Source organism: Canis lupus, chromosome 6, assembly GCF_003254725.2.
Source record: "Canis lupus dingo isolate Sandy chromosome 6, ASM325472v2, whole genome shotgun sequence".
Taxonomy (NCBI): domain Eukaryota; kingdom Metazoa; phylum Chordata; class Mammalia; order Carnivora; family Canidae; genus Canis; species Canis lupus.
This window is the reverse complement of record NC_064248.1, coordinates 67,223,631-67,245,009: the sequence shown is the minus strand read 5'-3', so window position 1 is coordinate 67,245,009 and position 21,379 is coordinate 67,223,631. Positions and strand designations below refer to the sequence as shown.

Sequence of the window (21,379 nt, the reverse complement as noted above, 5' to 3'; positions counted from 1 at the left end):
TCTGCTATGATATTCTTAGCATGTAGATGAAACATAAAATTAGCTTACTGAAATTTGTAGTATCACAGAATAGTAAACCAGGTAAGGAACTAGGGTTCATTAGTCGAAGCACCTCTTTGTACAGTTGAGAAAATACAGTCTCTGTAACTGAAATGAATAATGTTAACAGTGCATATGAGAGTAAATCAGTTTACCTGCAATGAATTTGTTTTTATTTAGCTTTCAAATGGAGTACTAATCACTTGCTAACGTAATAGGATTTTTAAGATACAACCAAAAATAGACATATAGCTTTCTACTTCATATTATTAATATGAAACTCCTCCCCTCCACGTGTATATTTGAAAATCACGATAAGAAACAATATCTGCAGCAATTAGTAGAGATCAGGCTTAATTTATGAGGGGCAGGAAGGGTTAAGCTCTGATGAGTTGTATCAGCAAAGAATTGGGGAGAGATAGAACTTCAAAACAGAGAATTACAAGTTCAAAGTCCATAAGTTAAAAGAGAGTTTACCACATTGAAGAATGTATTAAAATATGATGGCAAATACTGGACTGTAGGGCATCAATTTATATTACAATAGGAAAATAACATACATATTTGGCTTTTCTAAGAAACAAGGTGTCACCTATCCAATAAATTTATATTGACTTTGTTGCCTGATTTTGCCCATCATTTTTCTGCCTTGATTGAATTATCTTTCATTGCTACATCCCAAAATCAGATTCTAGAAAACTCATTGTATCTGTATGGAAGTGAAGTATGGTTCCTTATATGAACATATACTTAATTGTCTGTTTAGTCAAAAGCCCTTTTTCACAACAACATTCTAACAAGGGGTTTCTTTCCTGAAAACAGAACACAGAAAACCCAGGAGGTCTGCAAAGAATAGATATGTGCATTGTCCACCTATATTTGCAGAACAACAATATTTTTGGCAGACAAAGTATTCAGAAGATGGGGGGATGACAAGAGGACAAGTTTGCTTATATTGTGCTCATTGCATCATAAATTATGTTTTGTACCTTTCCTCTCACTGTAAAGTCTGAACATCCAAAGAGAAAAGTATCTTCATTAATCTCTGTGTCCCCCATGTCTTAGCATAGCGATTATCAAAAGTACTTATCCAGAGCACTGAGTAATGTATACAATTGTTGAATCACTATATGGTATACCTGAAACTAACACTCTATGTTAACTAAAGTGAAAAGATAACCCAGAGAATGAGAAATTTTTGCAGGAAAATATCTGACAAGGTACTTATATCTTTTACAACTCAACAATAAAAAGACAGAAACCTACTCCCCACCCTCAAAATAAAAGTACATATAGAGTGAATGGCAATAGCATTTTAATTGTCTATATCAGATATACATTCATAAACATCATCATGAGGTGGCTAGCAGCTGGTCAAGTGATGAGATAACTATTATATCTACGAGGAATGGGTAAGAGAATCAACAAATTCTTTCTTTCATTCCTGGGAAGAAATGCTCTTGAGATTATCCCTGTAAACAGACCCTCCAGTCTCCATTTTACCCCACCAGGAGAGGAATCTCACACCTTAAAAGGCGGCTGTTACATATGTGGACAACTGTTAGATTGATCTAAACTCCCCTGTGAATGTATCTTTTGCTAAGAGGTACAGACTCTGCTCTCTCATAATACAGCCCTTCAGGAATTTGAAGACCATTCATTCACGTCCTGTCACTGCACTGACTGGACTCATTTGTGTACTGTTTCCTCATAAAACGCGGTTTTTATATCATTATCATTCTTTCATTCCTGCTATATACATTCTATACTTGCTAACTACTCTCATAAAATGAAAAACAAATTCACTAAAAGCAAAAATCTAAGACTAGTGAATTATAAGAGAAAAAGCCTATAAAGAAGAAGAAGAAAAGAAGAAGAAGAGGGAGACGAAGAAGAAGAAAAAGAAGAAGAAGAAGAAGAAGCAGCAGCAGCAGCAGCTGGGGAAGCAAAACAAAGAGTGGAAGATAAACACAGACGGGTTAGTTTATTACACAAATATTTTTGCCAAGAATTTGTGTATCAGGTTGGGGATTTAAAAATGAATTAAAAAAATAAAAAATAAATAAAAAATGAATACAAAAAAATTTTTAAAAATAAAAAATGAATACAGCACATTATTTTCTCTTACCATCTAAGTCTGAATGAGAAAGAAATGTAAGTAAATAATTGCAATCCAATGTGATATTTGGTATAACAAAATAATGCATTCTGAAATTGTAGGTTTATTTTTAATTTATTAATGTACCCAAATCTAGCTCCTTTCAGAGTTCCAAAATAATGTAAAAACGATTATCCTTTTAACTGTTTCTCTTTTTCTTAGTAATTGCCGTGATAAAACTTTGCTGCCTATCTAGAAACTGAGCACAAGTCCCTCAACCACTTCCTAGCATAAATCTCTACTGCAGAACAACGAAATTAGAAAATGGAGCAGCTAGTTCTATAACAAGGTAATGACACTTCAAAAACCATATCCCGCACTCCAAACAAAAGTCTGGGTTATTTCCTTTCACTTCTTTTGCTATTTCAAAAGAGTCAAGATTCCAGTCTCTTCCATGCACAGCTGCCTTCTTCCTCTAGGTCAGTTGCTCCAAATTCATTCTAAATGAGCCTTCGGTGAGGATATGATGTATTGTGCTGACTATACCTTTTTATATGAGCTCTAAGAAAACCAGATATTTGCTCCTATCTTCTTGAGGAAATGGATTCTTTTTGATTAGATTTTCTGAGATTTGGGTCAGAAATATATAGAGTGAATTTAATTCTATTAAATTCAAAAGAAAACTATATTAAAGGAATCAAGAGGCTTTCTTTTTTCCCAATAAATTTATTGGATGTAAGAGGGAGTGGGTAGGTGAAAAGATAACCCATTAAAACAAGTCCTATTGCTTGAGGTTTTGTAACTATAATTGTATTCCCCCTTTGTCTTTCTTTTTCATCCCTTATACACAAATACTCCATTCCTGCATTGGTTTCAAGTATTTTAATGATAAACTTTGAGTCAGAGAAATAATACATTGTGACAACCTTTTTTTTTTTTTTTTTTTTTTTTTTGTAAATGGTGGCAGTTTTTTCATTCATGCACCATTCAAAACTGAACAGCTATTTCTCAGGTGTTTTGGGCCAGTTATAAAAAGAAATATATTTTTTTATTTAAATAATATATTCATCTTGTCTGGGATAGATTAATTAAAGGACATATTTCTTTTATTACCTGTAGGAGAATAGCATACATTATAATAAATCGGTTTCCTGTTTTATAAACAATTAGGGAACAACCAGAAAACATAGAAATAGGGAGAATGCTATTTAAAAACTGGACCCTAATCATATTTAAAGATTAATAGAAAAGATATATTGTCACCTAACTTTTTAGAAGTTTTCTCAGCCTACCTCCAAACATATTTTGGGGGGTGGATGCATAGTCAGACGAACCAATTGCTTTCATCTTTGTCTGCTAAGGATAAAACGTAAGTTATGAGTTTCAGCCTATTGGTGAGTTACATAGCAGCTTAAGGGGAAAAAATAACTTTTAATCAAGTTTTGAATCCCTGCTTGTTTTTCCAAAGCACAATATAGATGCTATTTATAGTTTCAATGAAAAAGCTAGTAGTGTGTTTTCAACATTTTGTGTGTCTTGCTTTATGCTTAGGAAGCCAACATTACATTCCAAAGCCAGCTAAGTATTTGTCTCTGACAGCAAGATTTTCAAGGAGAATTTTTTTTTGAGAAATCTGTAATTAAACAATAACAGTGCTTGTAGGAAGCCAATTGCAGTTTTGTAAAATATATATCTTTATTACGAGCTTATTTCTTGAAGTTGTGCAATATCCATGCAACTGAAGTCAGGTAAAATCTTCAATAAAGTACTTTTTTAATAAACATGTGGGTTTCCTTCAAAGACTAGATGAGGCAATTCCTACCCAGCCTAGCTGAGGATATTCAGAATCATGCCTGATAATTTGATTTTATTTAGAGAGCTACTTAACTTCTGTATCTGTATTTCAAATATTTTCCATTCACTCCATGGGCTATTTTATTTCCCTTTCCCCTCACTAATAATATATGACTTATGCTTTTGTTAAACTGAGACGATATTGGCTATCTGATAGAATCTACCAAACTATCATCCTCCTCCTTTCAACATGTTTTAGTCTGTATATGTGTCCTTTCCAATTTATCCACAGGAAATATTTCTCAGATCCTTTTCCATGCCAAGTTTCCAACTGTACCTCACAGCTCCAACTGCACTTCCTTCAGAAATGCAAAGTCCTCTTCTTTTTCCTTAATCTTGAGGCCCTCCCTAAGAAGCCTTCCTATTTCTTGTTATTCTTTCATAAGCAAATGTCTTCTTCATTGAGGATGTGATACCTCATTTTTGTGACTATTCCCTCTTTAATATTTCCACAATTTTATTTTTATCATTTTACTAAAAACATACTTTCAACGATATCAAAAGATATCTTCTTATAAGACCCAGTGGCAAAAAAAAAAAAAAAAAAGACCCAGTGGCTCTTTCTGACAGATGGCAAGATATCCCTTAATAGATTCTCTCTTTTAAAATTAAGAAAATTTCTAATTTTTAGTTAGGTATATGACAACCCAGAATAAACACATGTCTCAATTCCCTTTTAATTAAGCGTGAACATAGAACTTAACATCTCACTGAATTTAGTCAATGGGATTCAATCATAGATGTCTTGAAATATTTCTAAGACATTTCTTTCAGAGCAAAGGTTCAGTCCTTCTTTCTTGAAATTGATACTGGCTGTATGAACATGATGGTTTGAGTTAGGGATCCTGATTTGGAGTCAAGAGAATGTGGAACAGCCTAAAAGAAGACTCAAGTCTTCACAATTTCTTATAATCACCCTGGCCTAAAAATTTTATCTCTAGACTTCTTTTTTTTTTTTTAATCTCTAGACTTCTTATATAAAAAATAACAATTTTGTCCATCAGCTAACTCTTCCTGAAAGAACACATCATGGTATTGACTCTTCTCCGAATCAACCTTTCTAGTCTGGCAATATTGCATATTTGTCCTCTGTTACATTAACTGTTCACTCCAAAAGACAATAAAATTCAACACAATGATATAACAAATTTAACTTATTACCCAGCAAGTATTTGATAATTGTCCGTTTCTTCCCATCCATTCGAATAATATCAGGTTCTCATTGTCACACAAATCTGCCTTCTGCTTTACTTCTTCACAGTTGTATGTATATGGTCTCTAACTAACTGAAATTTATTCTGCAACTTTCCAACAATTAAAACTATACACATGGCTGAAGAATCTTGTGAAAGGATACTTTTTATGTGATGATTTTGTCTTGAAGGAATGTTTTTATTGTTTTTTTTGTTGTTGTTTGTTTGTTTTTGTTTGTTTTAGTAATCATGTTTCTTCCTGAGTGGAACTTTAATTTGATACTTCATATTACTTCATCTTATCAATTGCTTACTTTAAGTCTGAAAATCAATATTTTCCTCTCCCGTGCTCTAGAAAAGAGGATGCAAACTACTATGGGTAGATAAAATAATTTCACAAAAAGAAAAAGATGGCTACAAGAAAATAAAAATGCGGAGGTCAGGGTAAAGAAATAGTACTACATTCATTTTGAGGAAACAGAGATTCAAAAAATGTGGTACTTTTCCATTTTGAACGATTGACGAAGGCTTTTACAAGAAGTGATAGACACAAGGCATATAGAAGAATGAAAGAAGAAAAAAACATAAGAATTAAGCAGGAAAGTGGAACTTTACTGAAAATGTTGAAAGAATAAGAAAATCCTACTTTACCTACATCACAGCTTTGTCTGCGGAAGGGAGGGAAATTACATAGAAAATATATTGGCTCACTCTGTTGAAGCTTTTAATTCCCAAAGGCGATACTTACACTTAATTGGATTTACACTCAGTATAGACCTTGAAGATCTTTGAGCAGCTAGTTATTGTGACTGGAGCTTTGTTTTAAGAAATCTCATTTATCAGTGATGAATAAGAAAGCTCAGAGAGATTGAGGTCAGAGGTGAGGAACTCTCTGAGGAAGTTATACTTTTATGTAGATAGCCTCTTTTTGTATAGCTAGGTTGCAGTACATCTCGGTGATGTAACTTCATGATGTTTTTTGTGTATACTTCCAGACATGTAGTAGTATTTAAATAAATTCTTACTACTCAATTAAAATAATGTCAGAGCTCAAGGAGAAAAGTTATTAGAAAACAATACAAGAGTCAGATGCCATATCCAAAATTGAATAACTTCTGTTTGATGGCGGGACTTGAGACATTGAGAGGTTATTCTCCTCTGCCTTCTAAAAACCAGATGCTGGTTTTTATAATCAAGAAATATTTCTTGTATGTGTGCTCATTTAAGCATATAGTTAATGCATCTGGGAAATGCAACATAAGAAATAGAAAAATCCATATACTTAGGAATTTACCATGGCTTAAGGGTAAGCAATACAAAGGACATATTCATTGAACTGCAAATGAGAATAATTTATAGTGTAATTCCGTAGTTTCATTAAGCAAATAAAGAAATGAGAGAAATATGCTGCAGTGTAAGAATTAACATTGTGAACAAAGAGAAAATATGGAAGAGAGTTTAAATTTTAAAGTCAGGTGAGTCTATTGATTTTACTTATCAGTCTTATCACCATCCAACGTTCATTTGGTTTATTTTCCATCCATTCATTTCATACAAAATCCCTGCCCTCAAGAATCTCCTTTGATGTGACTTAAACAATTCTCAAAAATATTTCCCCTCTCACCCTGCCCCAAACACTACTAAGTTTTGGCCGATAAACCATTACAGTAGATGTAATAATAAGACCATATTCTACAGCTTACTAGGATATTCATTCCACAACACGGTCAGAAAGATCACCTTATCCAGAAAAGGAACTGCTACTTAAAAAGTTAAAGTGCTAAAACTTTAAAACACAACTTTAGAATTTGTTTAAGGAAGAATGTATGTTGCTCATTAAATTGATATTTCATATGTGAAGAATTGGATTAGATCTAGTCTTAATAATATTATCTGAAAACAAAAGAAGATATTATTTGTGTGTGTTTTATTTTTTATTCAATTTTTAATTTTAATTCCAGTGTAGTTAACATACAGTGTTATATTAGTTTTAGGTGTACAATTTAGTGATTCAACAATTCTATACATTACTCAGTGCTCATCATGCTATGTATGATCTTAATTCCCTTCAACTATTTCACCCATCTTCCCTCCAACCTCCTCTTCGGTAACCATCAATTTGTTCTCTTTAGTTAAGGACATTTCTTGGTTTGCCTTTTTCTCTCATTTCTCTTGGCTCATTTGTCTGTTTCTTAAATTCCACAAACAAGTGAAATCATATGGTATTTGTCTTTCTCCAGCTGACTTATTTCACATAGCATTACACTCTCCAGCTCCATTTATGTCATTACGAATGGGGAGGTTTCATTCTTTTTATGGCTAAATAATATTCCATTGTGTATTCCATTGTGCACATCTCCCTTTTCTATTCATCAGTTGGACACTTGGGCTGTTTCCATAATTCAGCTATTGTAGATAATGCTGATATAAACATCAGCGTGCATGTATCTCTTTGGATTAGAATTTCTGTATCCTTTATGTAAATACCTCATAGCGCAATTGCTTAGTCAGAGGGTAGCTCTATTTTTAACTTTTTGAGGAACCTCCATACTGTTTTCTAGAGTGGCTGCACCAGTGTGTATTCCCATCAATAGTGCACGAGGATCTCTTTTACTCCATACTCTCACCAACACCTGTTGTTTCTTGTGTTTTTGTTTTAGTCATTCTGACTGGTGTGAGGTAACATCTCATTGTGGTTTTGACTTGCATTTCCCTGATACCAAATGATACTGAGCATCTTTTCATGTGTCTGTTGGTCATCTAGATGTCTTCTTTGGACATCTTCTGTTCATATCTTCTGCCCATTTCTTAATTTGGTTATTTTTTTTTGGGGGGGTTGTTGAATATTTGTAAGTTCTTTATATATTTTCCCACACTAACCCTTTATCAGAAATATGATTTGTAAAGATCACCTCTAGTTCAATAGGTTGCCTTTTCATTTTGTTGATTGTTTCCTTCTCTGTGCAGAGGGTTTTTATATTCATGTAGTCTCCATAGTTTATTTTTGCTTTTATTTCCCTTGCCTCAAGAGACATATCTAGAAGAAGTTGTTAGGGTCAATGTCAGAGAAATTACTGTCTGTGTCTCTTCTAGGATTTTTATGATTAAGGTGTCTTAATTAGGTCTTTAATACATTTTGAGTTTATCTTTGTATACAGTGTAAAATAGTGGTCCGGTTTCATTCTTTTGCACATAGTTGTCCAGTTTTTCCAACACCATTTCCAACACTGTGTCTTTCCCAGTGCATATTATTGCCTCCTTTGTTGAAGATTAATTGACCATGTACTTGTGGGTTTATTTCTGGTTTCCTATTTGTTCCATTGATCTCTGTGTCTATGTGTCTAGTTGTGTGCCAGTACCATACCATTTTGATCACCACAGCTTTGTAGTATAACTTGAAGTCTGAAATTTTGACTCCATTTTTTGTTTTCTTTTTCAAGATCACTTTGGCTATTCAGGGTCTTTTGGAGTTCCATATCAATTTCAAGATTGTTTGCTCTAGTTCTGTGAAAACTCCTACTGGTATTTTCATAGGGTTTGTGTTAAATCTGTAGATTGCTTTGGATAATATAGACATTTTAACAATGTTTGTTCTTCCAATCCATGAGCATGGACTGTCTTTCTATTTCTGTGTATTAGCTCGAATTTCTTGCATCAATGTTTTATGGTTTTCAGAGGTTTATTATTCCTAAATATATTATTTTTATTATAATTCTAAAGGGTTTGTTTTCTTAATTTCTCATTAGGCTGCTTCATTCTTAGTGTATAGAAATGCAGCAGATTCCTTTACATTGATTTTGTATCCTGTGACTCTACTGAATTGATTTATCAGTGCTAGTAGATATTTGGTGTCATCTTCATGGTTTTCTTTTTTTTTTTTTTTTCATGGTTTTCTATATATAGTGTCATGTCATCCGCAAATAGTGAAAGTTCTAATTCTTCCTCACCAATTTGGATACCTTTTACTTCTTTTTGTTGTCTAATTGCTGTGACTAGGATTTCCAATACTATACTGAATAAAAGTAGTGAAACTCAATATCCTTGCTCTACTCCTGATTTTAAGGAAAAAACTCTCAATTTTTCCCCATTGAATATTGTGTCTGCTATGGGTTTTTGTGTATGCCCTTTTTTATGTTGTGATGTTTTCTCTGAACCTACTTTGTAAAGGGGTTTTTATCACAAATGGATGTTGTACATTGTCAAATGCTTTTTCTGCATCTATTGAAATGATTAAATGCTTTTCTCTTATTAATGTGTTGTATCACTTTGATTGATTTGTGAATATTGAGTCAAACTTGCATTATAGTAACACATCCTACTTGATCATTGTGAATGTATTTTTTTTTAAAACCTCCATCTATTGCTGGGTTTGGTTTGCTAGTATTCTGTTGAGGATTTTTGTATCTATGTTCATCAGATATATCTACCTATATTCCTCTTTATAGTTTCTTTATCTGGCTTTTCTATCAGAGTAATCCTGGCCTCAGAGAATGAATTTTAGAAGTTTTGCTTCCTCGTATTTTTTGGAATAGTTTGAGTAGAATAGATAATAATTCTTCTTTAAATGTTCAGTAGAATTTGCCTGTGAAGCTGTCTGGTCCTTTGCTTTTGTTTATTGGGAGTGTTTTGATTACTGCTTCAATTTTATTGCTGGTAATCAGTCTGTTCAAATTTTCTGTTACTTCCTGTCTCCAGTTTGGCAGGTTATATGTGTGTGTGTGTGTGTGTGTGTGTGTGTGTGTGTGTGTGTGTGTTTTAAAGGAATTTATCTGATTCTTCTATGCTGCCCAGTTTACTGGCATATAGTTTTTCAGAATATTTTCTTACAATTATTTATATTTTCATTGTATTGGTTATTGTTTCTCCTCTTTCGTTTGTGATTTGAGGACTCTCATTTTTTTTTTGATGAGTCTAACTAGAAGTTTATTAATTTTGTTGATCTTTTCAGAAAACCAGTTCCTGATTTTATTGATTTGCTCTATTGCTTGTTTTGATGTTGTTTTGTTTTCTTAGTTTCTATATCATTTATTTCTGCTTTAAATTTTATTATTCCCTTCCTTCTGCTTGTTTGGGGTTTATTTGCTCCGATTATTCTAGCTCTTTTAGGTGTAAGTTTAGGTTAGTTGAAGTTTTTCTTGTTTCTTGAGGTAGGCCATATTGTTATAAACTTCCCTCTTAAAATAGCTATTGCTGTATCCCAAAGGTTTTGGACCATTGTATTCCATTCTCATTTGTTTCCAGGTAATTTTTTTAAATTTCTTCTTTGATTCTTTGGTTGACCCATTCATTATTTAGTAGCATGTTACTTAACCTGCATGTATTTGTGCTCTTCTCAGATTTTTTTCTTGTGATTGATTTTTAATTTCATAGAATTGTGGTCACAAATGATGCATGATACAACTTCAATCTTTCTCAACCTGGTGAGACTTGTTTTGTGACCTAATATGTGATCTATTCTGGAGAATGTTCTGAGCGCACTGAAAACAGGATATTATTTAGCAACTTTAGAAGAGAAAAAAAGACTGAGAAAATTAACTCATCACCTTTACAAATACACACTTAAATGCAGTATTACTACTACTGATAATATGTCTCAGTACACGTGGATCTTTATAGTGGAAAACCCACACTAAGTATGTAAGGCATTGAGATTTCACTGAAAAACTATAACTACCACCACTATAACTGGAAATTGGTCACTGTACTCTTCTCTCCAGACTAACTGAAGGCACTTTTCTTTTATGTCTAATATATGTTTCAGTCCTGTTTACCTACACTTCTATCTTGAACTATCTTGCAACTCCTATTTTTTGGGGTGTGTGTTGCTCAAGACAACAGATTGGCAACACATTAGAAAATTATCTTCAAAAAAGAAAAAAGAAAAAGAAAATTATCTTCAAATGAAAATATCCCTTTGGTACACCTGAATATTAGCATATAAAATTACTTAGAGGGAGTTCCTGGGTGGCTCAGTTGATTAAGCATCTGCCTTCAGCTCAGGTTATAATCCCAGTATCCTGGGATACAGCCCAACAACAGAGTCCCTGCTTAGCGGGGAGTCTGCTTCTCCCTCTGTCTTTGCCCCTCTTCCCCACTCGTGTGTTCTCTCTCTCAAATAAATGAATAAAATCTTTTAAAAATAAACAAACAAATAAAATTACATATTTAGAAATTGTCTTGCCTTTTACAACCTCTGTCCTGAATTTACAACTCACAGGGTTTATATATGAATGAAATACTCAGAAAACTGGAGATTCCAATCTTTTTTCTTTTATTTCTTTTGTTGCATTTCTTATATTCTGAATGTACCCAATGTATATTTTTATCTGGTTTTTCATTCTCAAAGATGAAAAAAAGAATCTCATGAGGCAGAAAAGTAAATTTAAAAACTGGATACATATATCATCTATATCTGTGTCTATAGACACAGACCTCTTAATCTAAATCATGGGTATTCGATTTTTCTTCTAATGTGTATAAAACACACAGGTTACTAATTAACTATCAATTCCCAATATTTTGGGAATTTATATACTTTCTCAAATTATATCATTTTTAAATCAATCAGGCTATTCTCTTTAGCATGTATGCTAAAACATTTAGTTTACTGACTAATCTTTGTGCTCATAGTGTAAAATTAATAAGATAGCATATTTCCTCTTCAAAATCACTAGTAGAGGCAGCAAATATTATAAACACACAGACACATACACCTAATTACAAAGAATTCTGACATTCTTTTGGAATTTTATTTCCTTGTTTGAAATTCATATGAAGCCGTGAATTCATGTCTACTAGAGACTTCAGAGTAAAGGGGGAGAAAAGTTCTGCATTGTTTCAAGACTTGGCCTAAATATATGTCAGTAAATTGATAACAGTTTACTATGATTCTCTAGGCAGATATTAAAGATCTCATGGTACATAAAGAAATAATGTGAGTAACACCAGTGTCATGGCACACACTTAATAAAGTAGCTCCTGATAGCATTATTAATGATTTAAGTATTCTTTGAGGGTTTCATCTCTTCAAACACATTTTTTATAATGTTTAATGCTGTTTCTGTCCTGTGACTAAGCAGATAATCATGGCTATTTTTATTCAGTAAGTCACTTCTTGAATTGTTCAGTGTTGCCATGGGTATAAAAAACATCATGTAAAACACAATTCTATTCAATAAACATTTGCACTTTTTTTCCCCTAAGAAAAACTGTTTTGTAGGGGAAAAAAAAACACAGTTAAAATAAGAAGGCTTTCAGTGGAGTGCTGGCTCTAAAATCACTATTTAGCTGTTTGACATACATCTCTCATATTCTGGTATAAATAGTAGTTCAATTAGTTACTTTATCATTGTTCTTGGTAAAATTTCCCATACAAGTGCCATAATCATAACCATTTCAAGGCACTTTAGGTGGCAATCTCATGGATTGAATTCATTATCTCTAAATATTCATATAATTTTCTAATTTGAAATCAACGCCTTTGTTGCTTATGATTATCTTTGTGTTTGGACATGTATGTTATGGCCAAAAGAAAATAAGAGATGAGCTGCACAAACCATACTCTGCACACTGAATATACAATTAAGATTAACAATTAAAGCCACAAGTTTGGTTTCAAATGCAGTTTAGGCAAGACCAGGCTTTTTAATTATTATTTTTTTACTACCTGTGGAAAACATCAAACCTAAGAGATTAAAGTATTTTTTTTAATCTGAAAACACATCATCACCTCAACTTTGATGTCAATATTTAGATCCAGCTCATTCTGTATTAACAAGGAATTATTACAACATGTCTGGGATTTTACTAGACTAAACAAAAAAAATAGCCAATTATTTTCCTTTATAAAACTTATATACAATCATGGAGATAATTATAAAATTAATGTATATAACTATAGATTATGCAGATTCTTATGGTAAAATAAATATGCAGCATCAACTGACCTGTAATATACTGCTGGTAAGAATGTAAAATCATGCAACAATTTTGGAAAACAGTCTGGTAGTTTCTTATAATGTAAAAGATACTTATATAACTATCAATCCTAGTTTTCCCAAGAAAAATGAAAACCTATGCTCTCATGGAGATCTATGCATGAATATTTCTAGCAATTTTATTGATAATATACAAAAATTAAAAACAACATAAATTCTGCTTAGTTCGTGAATGAAGAAATAAACTGTGGCCTATCAGTAAAATGGGACACTTCTCAGCATTAGTAAGGACAGATCGTTGATATACCCAGCAACATGGATGAGTTGCAGAAAATGTTAAAGAAGCCAGACATAAAATAGGAAAAATTTATATGATACTCTAGAAGAGGAAAATCTTATCTAGAGTTCTATAAAGCAAACCTGTGGTTTCTAGGGTAGCGGCTTTCACTGAAAAGAGGCACAGAGAAAAATAAAAAATAATAATAATAAATAAAGAACAAAATGAAACAACAACAAAAAACTTTAGTACAAGGTATGATGTGTTGGTAAATGGTGCTCTTCCAAAATTCATGACCATCTGGAACCTCCTAATGTAACCTTATTTAGAAATAACATCTTTTCAGATGTAGTTACTTAAGTGGTATCATACTGGATTAGGGTGGGCCTTTAGTCTTATAACTGCTCTTCAAGTAAGATAGTCTTGTGAAGAGACAGAGAGAAGGCCATGTGATAAGACAGATGAGAGTGATGTACCCCACAAGCCAAGGAATGCTAAGGATTGTTAACCACCAGAAGAATCTGGAGAGACCAGGAGCAGACTCTCCCTCGGAGCTTTCAGATGGAGGCAACGTTATTGACATCACAGCTTTGAACTTCTAGCCTCCCAAATTGAGAGAAAATAAATTTTTGTTGTTTTAAACCACTGGTTTTTGGTAACTTGTTACAGTAGTTCTAGAAATGAATATATCTTTACGTGATGTAGAATACAAAAGTAAATATTTTTCTACATATATATATAATAACCAGGAAGAAAATGTAGGGGAAGAAAAACACTACTCATAATAAAATAAAAAGTTAAAATTTAATTTAATAAATGTAATTAAGAATTAGCCTTGCTTAGATATGTCTAATACATATTTGAGCAAAATTTTAAAACACTAATGAGAAAAATATACAACTTTTGAATAATCAGAAAGTCATAATATGTTTTTTGTTAGAAAGTCATAGTTGGAAACAGGAGATAATTCCCTTGAAATTAATTTATCCATCTACTGTTATCGTAATAAAAATAACAAATTAACTTTTTGCATATTTGGGGGAAATGAAAAAAGTATTGAGGCTTATTTAGACAAAAAATACAGATGTAAGCAAGAAAATCTTGAAAAATAAGATTCATAATTAGGAAAGAGTAGCACCTCCATATATTAAAATGTTTTATGAATCTTCTAGATTTCATATTGCTGACCGTGAAATTATGACAAAATAGGGAGCTATAAATAGTCAGAATACATTTAATTTATAATAAAAAGATATTTCTAATTAATGAGAATAATTCAGTTGATATTTTTTGAAATATAGACAACCCAACTTTAGGGAAAGGTTAAACTGGGTTTCCTATGTTATTCCTAATATCAAGACACATATTTGTTGATGTAATAAATATTTACCTACAACAGTAAACATTTTTATTTTATTCAGTAATGTATCCTAGGCATCCAGAAGAGTATCTGCCACATAAAAGCAGTCAATAAGTATATGTTTCATAAAAATGAAATGAGTAGGAGAAAAAATTCAATTTATATAACATACTCTGTGTAGAAGAAAAAACATAAATATTGGAATGAAGAGCATAGAAAAAAAAACACACACACACACACAACTCACCAAAAAAATGTTGACAAAGAATTTATTAAGTTTACAATGCGTTCAAGAAAAGTAGCCTATCAGAGAAACAGATTTGTTGAATTAAAAAAAAAATGACAAATGTTCAGTAAGCATTAGAAAGTATTTTCAACTCATTGAAATTTAATGAATGCAAATATAAATTAGATATTCTTTTTATTGTTTATTTTTTACCAAAGACATGCAGAAACATGCAAATGTTTGATAATATTTAGAGCTTGTGAAGGAATTGAGAAATATACAGTTTCAACTACTATTGGTGCCAGCTATTTGGAGGAAAATTTGGCAATATCTATCAAAATTAAAGATGCATGTACCAACTGAGTTAGATTTCTCTGCTGGAAATTTACTCAACTAGGATTCACATAAATTATATGAATGTATTTCCTACCAATATATAGTGTTTGTTGAAGTTCACCTGTGAAACAGAGATATTTTGGGGGATGATAAGAGAAAGGTTAACAAGGAAAATAAGGTCCTTTGACACAGTACGTGTAACCAACTGACAAGTTCACATCCTAATCAGAAGGTAGTGTGATTTTGAAGTATGGTCAGCAAATCACTGCTCATAACAACAAAAGAAACACTATCCACATAAATCATCCATCTGGATAGTACTTATTAATGAATTTTGACATTTCCACCACCAACAGAATATTATGTTGTCATTAAAAAGAGCCACATAGTTATATATATACTGGTACAGAAGGATGAAAATAATAGGCACTTAAAAAAGCAAGATGTGAAATAGTGCATCTAGTGTGATTCCTTTTTATGTATATCAAAAGTTCTGCAAAGATGTTGATCAACAGTTTTACCTTTTTGGAAAAGTATGGAGGGAGGGAGACAGTTTTTGATATCTGTCTGTGATGTCTGGATTATTAAACCGCATCTCAACAATTGTCAACAGACATTTTTGGACAATGACTCGATGTGCCATTTAATTTTTTCTTTATAAATAAACATAGAATTACTTTTAAACACTAACAAATTTTATCCAATAAATAAGGCTATAGAGAAAAAAATAATTTTGTCTTTTTGGAGGGAAGCCCTTGCTTTTTCGGGCGGAAGAATTATGCTTTCTCAAATTTATAGTAACAAGAGAATGCTCCATATTCTGAATTTCCCAAGAAGTTGACCAAAAAAGTTCACTTTGTTTGTTGAAGTCTGAGTTGGAATCTGAAATGAATCTTTGAATTCCATTCATGTAATCAACAGAAGCAGGAATCATGGAAATGCTGACACAACGCAAACCCCAGTCGGGTGCTAGGAAGGCACCATAATGAGTGGGGCTCATTGTGTCTTTCCAGGCTTTTTATTTATTTATTTTTAAAAGCTTCATGTTGATGGCCTGTATCATTTGCACTAATAAAACTTCATGATAAAATACTGCATCAGATAATCTGAAGAAAAGGAAAAAAAAATCATTTTGCTTAATTAGCTTTTAGTTTGCCAAAGACTCTAAGAACTAGAAAATGTGCAAACTTGTTTTTACAGATTAATCAAGAACAACAACAACAAAAAATCTTTTCAGATTTCCATCAGGTTCCATCAAGCTAGATGTTCTTCACATTTATTTATTTATTTTTCCTAATGAGATGTTGTAGATAGCTGCTTTCTCTGCTCTGTAGTTCAGGGAAGGTAGGTGTTATCTGCATTATTCATTACTGAAACGGTGGTGTATCTTGGTTAGGTTCTAAACTCAAAACTGTTCTTATGACTAACCCTATGTCTCCCATAAAAATCATGAATTATGTAATGTGCAAATCTTTTCACTATAACATCACCATTTCTGGCAAGCAAGTCAGCTATTTTTATTAAATGTTGCTCATCTGCCATATGGACTCCCATTTTCAAGTTAATTATGAAACAGAGATGAAGAGATATTAAATTTGTAAAGTATCTTTCCAATTAAAAATATTTTAGGGAGACCACACATATAAAATGGATTCTACACTGCTCCACACATCAAGAACAAGTGTTCCTTTCCCTAATTATATGTGAAATGACACAAAATGCTAAAATGTTTTATTCAGGTAGAGTCACAAACTATTGGCAATATACCATTACTTCAAACTAAAGAAAAAAAAAGTTGCTGCATTCTGTATTATACAGTCTATAGCACTTTTTTAATTGGCCATAGTTTTTATAATGATCACTTAAATTATTGTTAAATATTTATAAGCTTGAAAATTTGTCATATTGTAGATTAAAACAGCATTGATGGGAACCTACAGTCATTTTAATGAGTCAATAACTCATGATTCAGTCTCCTTGAAATCCCAAACATTGTATTTCTTTTTTCATTTCAAAACCAACTCCTTTAAATGCATACCTCTTCTGAAGTAAATGTCTTTATTCTACATAACCCTTTTTCCAGTTTGTTTTCTAGACTGATTTCCCAAATTAGGACTCTCTCCTTTTCTTCCTTAGGGATTGTGTTTGACAGAGGGATGCTAATCTCTCCAGACTTGCAACCCTCATGACAATGGCTTTCCCTCATTTACCAATATTTTCTGTTTATACAGCATTATTTAATTACTTATTAGATTGATGAAGAATAATATCATACTGTTTTTGCTAAGATAAGAGTGAAATATTGGATTGTTTTCTTTTTTTATCCCTGTTTACAGAAGTGTTCAATCAAAAACAAAATTCATATTCATTTATTTTCTAGTAGTTCCCAATGAAAAAGAAGAAATTAAGCCACAAAAAGGGGGGGGGTACTGAAGTCAAGTGAGGATTTCTCAGAATAGTTTTAAGTTCTGAACCTCATAGTTAACTAGGATTTCTGCCATTAAGACCATGGGTGCTAATAACATTTCTTTTCAGTAATCGACATATTTATTTTGAAGAAAGAAATGCTTATACATTGAGTGGCTAATGGGTTCTAATTACAACAAATGATACATTATAATATTACTATATTTCGACAAAAACCCCAAATAACTTCCCAAGGCACACAGTAAGGATTGATGGATCAAATACATTTGATTCCAAAGTCCATGTTTGTGGCCCTTCTAAAAGACTTCGTTTCAAGAGCAAGAACCATAATTATCAATACGATTGCTATTTTATTCATTTTTTAATTTTTTTTCTACTTTTTATCTTTAAAAGCATCTTAAGAACCTGTACCCAATTGGTTATTTATAGGAAGCCAGTGATGCATGAGGGTCAGGGCTTATTATTTCCACGTTGTGGACATGGAAGTTAGTGGAGATGCCAGACTATCACATAATACAAGTTAATATACGTTAGTATAACTCTATCTGCTATAATATACACCCTCAAATATTAACTGTTTAATCTCCCAAAAATTGCTTTGTGAAGCTAGTCCCAGATTTATTTGTGCTGGTGGTAGGGGCTCTGCTTTACATAGTTTCTCAAAGCCCCAGGGTAACTTAGACTCGCATTTGTTCTCCATGTGGTTTCCAGATTAATCTTGTGTATCAACTTTCAGAAAGAGAGAGAGTATTGGATTACATGGAAATTTTTAGTGGGCCAAGTCTGAAAATAGTATTTAACATCTCCAATGAATATTTCATTGGCCAGAACACAGTCCTATGGCCAGACTCATACTGCACAATGTAGGTGGTTGAGAAGGTAGTTGTTGTGGTTATCTATGACTGCTTAACAAACCACCCCAAATCTTAAACAAACCAGCCCAAATTGTAATGCCTTCAAGGGAGGATTCATTCTTACCTTTCATGGTTCTGAAAGTTAACCAGATTCAGCTGGTTGGTTTTTATGTAGAGTCATTTGTGGTTGTAATTTGATGTTGGCTAGCCAATGGGCTTTGAATTCAACATAGCCTCCTCACATAATTGGCAGTTGATACTGGCTGTTTACTGGTAGCTCAGCTGTGGCTGTTGATTAGAATATCCACAAGTAGACTTTTCATGTGACATAAGATTCTTGTAAGATTATAGCTAAATTCCTAGAGGAAACATCTAAGAGCAAGTATTCCAAGGAACAGGAAAAAGCAAACCTCCTGTTCAATATAGAATTACCCTGGAATTGGCACAGTGTTGCCTCTGCCATATTTTATTGGCAATATTAGAGAAATATGTACCACTTTTTCAATAGGAGAGTGGCGAGATCACAGATAATGAGAGTATGGGCAATGGGAGATATTGTTGCAATCATCTTTAGAAAATGTGACTTGCCACGGTAATGCAGCTGTGTGCCTAGCAAGAAACAGATTGGTTAGAAATAGCTAACCCATTTCTCCCACATTCAGTTAATAAGATATCCACCAAGCACATAAACCCAATAATCTTGATCTCCCAAAATAAATACTGGATAATCAAGGTGGAATAAACTTTTATGATTATTTTATTAACTATTAATCTCTTCAGAGAGCCAATAAGTAATAACATTGGGCTAATCATCACTTGCACTGGATTAGCTGCTACTTTCTCTCTAAACATTGGAACTAGACAGCCATATGGTAGGCAAGTTAATTGAATTTGACTCCTTTAATCATAGAGAGGATTTCTATGCCTCACTATAAAGGAAAATTATTCTGGATGTGTATTTGCCTTTTCTTCCTGTAAAGCTTTTGTTAGCTCTAACATCTATAGAAATAGTTCATCATTATAGTTTTACATGAAAAATTCTGCTTCTGTTCAAGGAACTGATTTTAGAGCAAAATAAATGAAGCAAGCATTTCATCTCAAACAATATATGGGTCTTAAGATTTACTCCACTACCCAGATGTAGCTGGCCCTAAAGATTATTGAAATAAGCTTATTGAAGACTCAGTTACTGTCCTAATTAGGAGAAAAACATTGGAAGTTCAGGTGCCATTCCAAATATGTCTAAATGAGAAACTAACATATGGTAATCTTTCTTTAACAGTTAGAGTATAATTTTCTGGGTGTCAAAGAATGGAAGTCAGTATAGCTGTAGTGTATAACTCATTAAATATTTCTTTTTGCTCACTGTCCTCAAAACTTTGGACTTTGCTAGGTTAGATTTTATAGCAATTATGCTTATTATTTTGTCATATAGCAAACATCTCCAAAATACCACTGGCTTAATTCCACAAAGGTTTATTTCTTGTTTGTGTAAAGTTTGGTAGAGTCTGTCTTCTATATTATTATGTGGAAGGACTGGCTCTAACCTTTTTGTAGCACTTCTTTCATAATACATGGCTTCCAACATTTGGCTGACAGCAGGACAAGAACAATAAAGAAAACATGTCATCACTAAAGTGCCACAGACCATTTGTGATATGTCTCCGATCACATTTCCATAGCCAGAACTCAACTGCAAAGCCCTAAGTCAACTTCAAGGAAGGGTGTTAATATCTGTTGGCCCTAATTTTCTCTGCCACAAAGACCATCATCACCAAGAGAAGAATGATTCCACCAGAAGACACAACAATGCTCCCATGCAGTAGAAAGAGACTGACACTTTTTGGATTTCTCATGACACTAGACTAGTAGGAAAAAAAAATGACTGGTTGAAATAATTCATCCTGATTATCTCAGCAAGTAAGGTTACTACTATACAAGAAGTACTTAGCCAGATACTCAAAATACCCTGGAAGGAGGCCTTTTACCAGATGCAGAGGAAAAATAAAGGTGAAGATAAATGAAGACTAAAGCAGTCAGTGCAACCAACAAAACTGTATTAGTTTTTGCTATGTAATAATAAAACAAGAACAACAAACCCAAGAATTTTAATGGCTAACAAAAACAAAGGTCACACTCACATGTTCCCTGGTATTTAAGTCTACTGAGGTTAGGCTGATCAGGGCTAAACTCAACCGAACAAGGCTGGATCCATAGTTCAGGAAGGGTTTAGGTCTTCTCTTGAGTTTTCTGAAACAAGGCTAAAAGGGTAGCAAGATATTCCCCTGGAATATGATTTTCTCACATCAGTCTACAGATAGTAATTTATATTTAAGCTTTCCTCTTACATAATATCTGCCAACATTCTGCAGGTCAAAGCAAGTTATATGGCCAAGTCCAATAGCAAAAAAAGTAAGAAAATATACTCTGGCCCTCCTAGCAGGAGGTACAGTTACATGTCATAAGATATGAATGAACAGTTCTAGAATAGATAAGGAATGGAAGATTTGAAGACTTGCCTTAAGTCATACTATTTGCATGATAATGCTATCTTAAGCAAGGAAAATTTCAACCTGCTCCTGAAACACAAGTCTTCACAGATAAAAGAAATATAGGTTGGAAGGAAAAGAACAAAATAAAGAGTAACTTGTCCAAGACATGAAAAGACCTGATTTCATGGAAGCCAGCTACTCTCCCAATAATTAAAGCACTCTATCCTGGTCAGTTGCAATACTTGGACTCCAGCTCCCTTAGTTACACCAAGAAGGGAGCTAGTAC

The 21,379-nt window shown here is 32.9% G+C and overlaps 2 long non-coding RNA genes across 8 annotated transcripts in view; one reads left to right on the top strand and one right to left on the bottom strand.

Moving 5' to 3' along the window:
- The window catches only part of LOC112641008 (uncharacterized), an 85,290-nt gene extending 66,411 nt beyond the window's left edge, over positions 1–18,879 (bottom strand). Inside the window, exons 1-2 of the long non-coding RNA XR_007411574.1 lie at positions 18,726–18,879; positions 49–147 (exon numbers count right to left, since the gene is read on the bottom strand). This is a non-coding gene — a long non-coding RNA (uncharacterized LOC112641008). The remainder of the gene's footprint in view (positions 1–48; positions 148–18,725) is intronic.
- Positions 1–21,379, top strand: part of LOC112641006 (uncharacterized) — an 87,284-nt gene that overhangs the window by 43,064 nt on the left and 22,841 nt on the right. For all 7 annotated transcript variants that reach the window (XR_004816738.2, XR_007411571.1, XR_007411573.1 and 4 more), the window contains one exon: positions 2,360–2,486. This is a non-coding gene — a long non-coding RNA (uncharacterized LOC112641006). The remainder of the gene's footprint in view (positions 1–2,359; positions 2,487–21,379) is intronic.